The sequence below is a fragment of the Octodon degus genome, unplaced genomic scaffold, assembly GCF_000260255.1.
Source record: "Octodon degus isolate 3935 unplaced genomic scaffold, OctDeg1.0 scaffold00025, whole genome shotgun sequence".
Lineage (NCBI taxonomy): Eukaryota > Metazoa > Chordata > Mammalia > Rodentia > Octodontidae > Octodon > Octodon degus.
Window position 1 is genome coordinate 10310726 of NW_004524601.1, and position 6468 is coordinate 10317193.

Below are 6468 nucleotides of genomic sequence, written 5' to 3' on the forward strand. Positions count from 1 at the left end.
CTCAGGATTTATCCTGAGATCCTGTACCTCAGATTGTAGAACCTTTGTCAGTGTCAGCCATGTGGATGAGTCACGGCCATTGCATGGCCAATGTGTACACTGTATTTTCATTAAAAAATATTTAAAGCAAATGTTTGTTAAAATACAGATTATAATTCAGTGAGACAGGGTGCAAGCGGGAGTGGAGTCAAGATCCTGCCGCTCTAATGAGCTCTCATATGGCACTTATGCTGTTGGGTAATGGACCATCCTATAAATGCTTAGACCTATACAAAGTATAGTCCTGTTTATTAACCTTGATGTTGAGCACAAATATATGTTATTTTCTGTATGTTTGAATTAGTTCATAAGTTAAAAAAACAAAGTTCAGAAGAATTTCTAACAGCCTCTGTAGCACAAAATGCCCACCAGCTAGCCTATTAGTTACCCAGATAACAGTTCCTCTTACAAGTTCCTATCATTTCTGACTCCTAGAAACAGGTGGTCATAGTGATGCATAGCTGGTCACTATGAGGCATATTATAAAAACAAATCAAAGACAGCCAAGTACTCTGTCTATGTACTCCCCCTTTACAACCAACCCCATAAAAACCACTCCCTCTGACATTTTGAGGAACCATTGATTTCCAAGTCTGTGCCTGTCTGATGTTAAGTAAATCTATCTCCAAACTCTGGGTGTCATTTCTGTGTTTCTGCTTGGTATAGCAATTTGTGAATTGACTGGGAAAACTGACTGTACTGACTTTGGTCACTGGTCATGGCCCTCATGAATGAAACAAGGACTTCGCAAGGTCTTGACAGGAAGGTGCACCCTTAAGATTTCTCTAGTCCCTTCAGAGGTCTGGAGGAGGATTCCTGGCTCACCCTGCCAGTGGCTTATTAGACCCCCAAGGGCATCTATCTGTCTGCCTGCCTGATTCCAGGAAGACAGCCAAAGTCACCCCAGTTAGTCTGTCAGTCCTCCCCAGCTGAAGGAGAGGCAGACTCTGATCAACTCTCATGAGTCAGGATGACTCTCAACAGAAGGAAGTTGGAATGTTTAACCTCTGAGTGCATGCTGACTGAATGTGTGAGTGGACTAGACAACATAAGCCATAGGCTGCTCTTCTGTGCACCAAGACTGGGAAGTACTGGCTAAGGTCACTGACTGGGCGGTCCCTCAACGGCAGTTCTGTGGTGATTGACATATGGCATAATGAAGGCCTTTAGCTAAGTCGCACCTAAGTCCCTGCAAAAGCCATGGTCAGGTGCACGTCTGAATGGTCTCTCTCTGAGGGGTACCTGCCCTTTGTCTATTGTGTGCACATTTTGTGTATCCATGTATACAACATACATGTAGGAAGTCACAGATGGGAATTAATTAGTCAAAACCCATAGTCCCTGACTATAGGAAAAAGGGCTTTTATGGAGTTAAAATAAAATCTTACCACTCCTAGTGTCTTAAGGGAAGAAAAGGAAAAAGGCCCATTCTTTCTGAGAATCTCACCTTGGCATGCTTGTCGGCTGCCACAGTCTCAGCCAACACCTATAGCTTCATTCCTCACTCCTGACTTATCTACTTCCAGTCAAATGAACTGTTTCTAGCTAGGCATTGCTTGCATTTGGCCACAGAGGCGAAACCTTCTGCTCCATGGCTATGCCTGTCCTGGGCAGCTGGCATAATCTAATGCCCACTGGAGATGACTGTCAGAGACTCCTGAGTTCCACATTTTGACTGAGGAAAAACTAGACTATCAGCACTGATGAATGAGTTGCCACAGCCTTTCCCAAAGGTCATCCCGCCTGGGATCAGCTCAGTCAAGTGCATCTCAAGGACATAAAAGAGGGGAGCAAAAAGCCCAACAATATTTCAAAAGTTACTACTATTACCTAGAAGCCTGATATAAGGACTATGGACACAAAAACATGCCCATTCAGATTAAAAGATAAGAATTCTTAAAAGCTTTAACCTGGATTAGATGACAACATGTTCATTGATCTGATGGGCTCGGACTATACCAGATTGGATTCCCTTCTTCAGCTGGGCCATGGGAGGCCATAGTACCATTATACAGGGAACTAGGAGTCTAACCTCTCACCCCTTGTGCCAAGCACAAAACTTGCAGCCTGGGAAGACATTTCCTGTGTAAGCCAGCTTCCACACTGCTTCTGGGAAGAAAATTGTTTCATTTAGAAGTGAAATCTCTGGGCCAGGGAGATGGCTCAGTGGAATAAGCGCTTCCCTGGCAAGCGCAAGGGCCTGAGTTCAATCCCCAGTTCCGCCAAAAAAAAAAAAAGTGAAATCTTTGCACCAAGCCAGTCAGCCTCCCTCTCACTTAACTCTGCTCTTTCAACTCTGACTATTCCCCGTGAGGAAAATGACACCTGCATCAGCCAGAGAGAGATAACTGCAACCTTAAAATTCTGAAAAATCTCTTCCCAAAGGTATAGGCTAAACATTTGCCTGTGGGCCTGGCCACCAACCATGCCATCTCACCGTGACCCTCTTTGCTGTCAGATGTCACAGGAAGCACAAACAGGCACTCAGCCCCATATCAGCCTGATGGATTGTTAATGACCTTAGGCAAGATCTCCATGCCATCAACAATGCAGGCATCACCTTGCATCTGCAGCTCCCAACCCATACACCCTTCTTCGACTGCTCTACTTCATTTGGATTCAACTGCCACAAGGGTTTGGGAACTCTCCCACTATTTTCACGTAGGCTCTGACAACAGATTTGGCCAATCCACCAGCACATTTTCTCCAAGACAACCTGCTCCTCTGTGCTGTCCAGCTACATCTCTTTGGGGCACTCTATTCTGTTTGCTGTTTTGGTCCCCAAAGAAAAGAACACTGATTGAGAAACTCCATTCTGGGGCAACCCCTACTTGCATTGAACAGTATCCCATGCCACAAGGGCTACAGACTGTCAAACTGCTAAAATACAGTTCTCCTGCCTGTCAAGTCAGCTCAAGATCTGTAGCTGCCAGTGCCACTGAAGTTGCCCTCCATATACACTGCTTCAGTCTTCTGCCAGCCACAGACTTCTAGTACACCTGATGGACCTAAAGAATGCCTTCTTCTAGATTTGACTGGTTCCTAGAAACCAGCTGTTCTTCGAAAAGACCACAATTCTGGACTCAAAACTCAAGTGACCTGGACTCAACCTCCCAGAGGTTCATAAACTTATTTACTCTCTTTGGAGAAGCCCTTAATGCTGCCCTCACTAGCTTCCCAGCAGAAAATATCACTGCACTTCTGATTAATGACACCCAAGATGCTGGAAAGGCACAAAAGCTCTGCTGCAGTATCTGCAGAAACTGCAAATTTTGTGGCGCTGCTGGCTTCTATAGAGTCTGCATCTCTGACTTCACAAAAATAATGCCTGTGCAAATACTTGGATCCAGTTGCTAAAGGCTACTCCCCTCTCCACTTTGTACTCTAGCAGCCACTGTCCTTTTGATCAAGAAAACTGATGAGCTCACCTTAGGCCAAGACCTAACTGTCCAGGTGCACATGCTATACTGGACCTAAAAATGGACCCCATGACAGATGTTGAGGACACCCTATTTGCCAGAAATGGAGTCTGGCAGGCTAGATATGCTGTGGTCACCTTCAACAAAGCTATTTTAGGGGCTGGTGAGATGGCTCAGTGGTCTAAAGCATCTACTTAGAACAAGCTTAACAAAGCACAGGGACCTCGGTTCAATCCCCCAGCACCACATGCCAGCCAGCCCCAACCCCTGGTGGGCTGAGCTGGCCACACACACACACACACACACACACACACACACACACACACACACAAATAAATAAATAAAAATTAAAAAGAAAAAGCTATTTTAGCCAAAATTTTTCTGCTACTGCTTTCTGTTGCTGTTTGGAAACCTGTCACAAATGATACCAAACCTGCACTCCTAAGCCACACCAGGGACCCAACTGAATGAAACATTAACTCCAGCCACCAGACCCACTCCTACCACATGCTCTGTAAAGTCAAACTGCTGCACTGGCACCTGTCGCCCTGCAGCCAGCTCAGGCTCCAGCATCTGTGTCACTGGTCCCTACCTCTCATGTCCTACCCACACTGAGAAGATGACAGAAGTTTATAGAGTTCTGCTATGAAACATCATTCTTAGATTTGGCCTACCATTGACGTTCACATTACTGCTTCTAACTGGACCTTGTCTCAGAAGATCACAGGTATTATGCCCAGCAAATATTTGCCAGAGAAACTAAAAGAGGGGGGGAATATGTAGCAGAAGATGTGCCATCCCCTCCACCCCTGCAAGCTAGTATACTTCAGTTTCTTAGTTACCCAGGCAATAGTTCTGGTTACAGTTTCTGTTACTTTTGTTTTTAAGAAAAGGCTGTTGATCAATGTGATATATAGCTGGTCACTATGATGCATACTGTATGACCCAATTCCCAAATGACAAGCTATTCTGCCTCTGTACTTCTGGCTTATCACATATAAGCCCTAGATCACCAGAGATCCAGGCAGGATATTTTGGGACTGGTCCTGATCAGTTCTCATTGATACAAATAAATCTGCCTCCAAATCCTGGGTGTTATTTTGGTAGTACTATTTGCTGTAGCACCTCCAGAAGGTGCTACTAATCAATAATAAATAATGTTGCTGTTAACTTGAAGTGTTCTCATTTTTGACACATAAAATAATATTTAGCATATACATAAATACATATGAAATAAAAGTATTTAGAGAATTAAGAAAAATTCCATGACAGTAACTTAAATGCTTAATAAACAGTTTTGTAGTGAATGTCAATATTTTACTTTTTAATACTTTAGTCCCTAAAAGTTGATAAATTACATAATTTATTTCTACACCCTTCACCTATAATTGATGAGATATTCCTGAGTAATTTTTTTAGGTTTCTTATGGTATAAAATATGAAATGTGAAAGCATTACTTCAGATGAACATTTAGACTATAATAGCTGTAATCCACATTAATATTCTTATAAGTAAATAACCTCACAGAAGAGAACAAAATGCTTCATAAGTGGATATGAATTTCTATAGTAGCTAATAGTGAATTTAAGAAGTTTATATTAGTTAATATCCTTAAACATAGACTATAAGGCTTATTAAGGACAGGATTTTGATTTGTACTCTACTATTTTTTAAGTATCAAGATTTGTTTCTGGCACATAAAAGGAAGTCCTCACCAAATATCTATCAAATGAATAAATGGATAAGCAAAATTTTGTTAGTGTTATGGCTTGTGTCTAGATGTCCCTGCAAAGCCTCATGCGATCATAGGGGAGCTGTGATCCAGTGTGTGATGCTAGAATTGATTCACGGTGCAACACCAGCAGAGGCACTAGAACTAAGAGTGTGAGTGCCACTGGTCCTACGTAACTGGGTAAGATAAAAGGGGCAGAAAGATGCTGCTAAGGTCCCTTGCTTGCTTGTTTCTGCTGTGTTCTGCTTGACGTGAACTAGTTCTCCTCTGTAATGCCCCCTTGCCAAACCTTGGAGCTAGGTGGCTATGGAGATCTTTAGAAATTTTGAGCCACTAAACCTTTCCTCCCTTAACTTGTAGGTGTTGGGTATTTTGTCCTAGCAATGAGAGACAAATACCATGGCTGATAAGTCTAATATACTAGGATGTTGTAAGGGCCACAGAAGCAAAACAAACAAAAAATGCCTTTGCCTTTTAGGATATTGACATCTAGGAGGAAGGACAGATACATAAAGTTAATTTACGTAGCATATCTCATATCATATGTAATCAATAATATAGATACACTTAGAAACCTATACATTGTTATATAGTAGAAACAAGTTTGGTGATATAAAAAAGAAGGAAAAACATATTCAGAGAGAGGAATTATATGTTTATAAAAGGAAAGTATGAGAATTTGATAACTAATGTCCAAAATCTCTTGAGACAAACCTCTCAAATGTTCTCTTATTGCTTTCTTTGAAGAATTGTAAATAGCAGTGAAAAATTCATATTATGAAGCAAACTTCATAGGACATATGATGCTATTTTTTATAAAGGCTCTCTTCATTAGATTAATAGGAAGTTAACTGTAACTTAGACCTCCCCATGAAGATAACGTTGGATTCTAAGACACTATCACAATATGTAACTTACCAAGAGATATCTATGTTATACTTGGGGGCATAGTAACAGACTCCCTATTTTTTTTAAATGTTTTGCTTTTTAATTATAAAATACTCTAAGTAACATGTAAAAAGAGATAAAAGATACAAATCAATATTTAGTGGTTATGTTCTAGGCATTGTACTAGTTGCTTTGTATTTCATCCTACTCTTTATGAACTTAACAAAGTAAGCACTATCCCTTTTCAACACAGAAGAAATGCGCAAGTTAAACAGTCTACATAACATTGGATACTAGTCATGGGCAGAACTGAATCTGAATCCTGAAAATGTCAAGCTCCAAAGTCTCAGATTGCATTAATAATTCTGAAGTACAGGAAAAATAGGCCT